A 212-nucleotide genomic window follows, 5' to 3' on the forward strand; every position below is an offset into this window, starting at 1 on the left:
CTTCACCATCGTCGTCGGTTTCACTTTTGCAGATCACCGATCGACGACACTCTCTTTTCTCTCTAGTTTCTAATTTTCGAGACAAGAATTATCACACAGAGAAATATCCACGAAACTATTCTCTCCGTCGTGATACTTGAGCTCCTTCGGCAACGATCCACCAGCCTTTCACACACAATTCTTCTTCATATGAGAGTGAAGAATCACAGAAC

Source organism: Calliopsis andreniformis, chromosome 7 (assembly GCF_051401765.1).
Source record: "Calliopsis andreniformis isolate RMS-2024a chromosome 7, iyCalAndr_principal, whole genome shotgun sequence".
Taxonomy (NCBI): Eukaryota; Metazoa; Arthropoda; class Insecta; order Hymenoptera; family Andrenidae; genus Calliopsis; species Calliopsis andreniformis.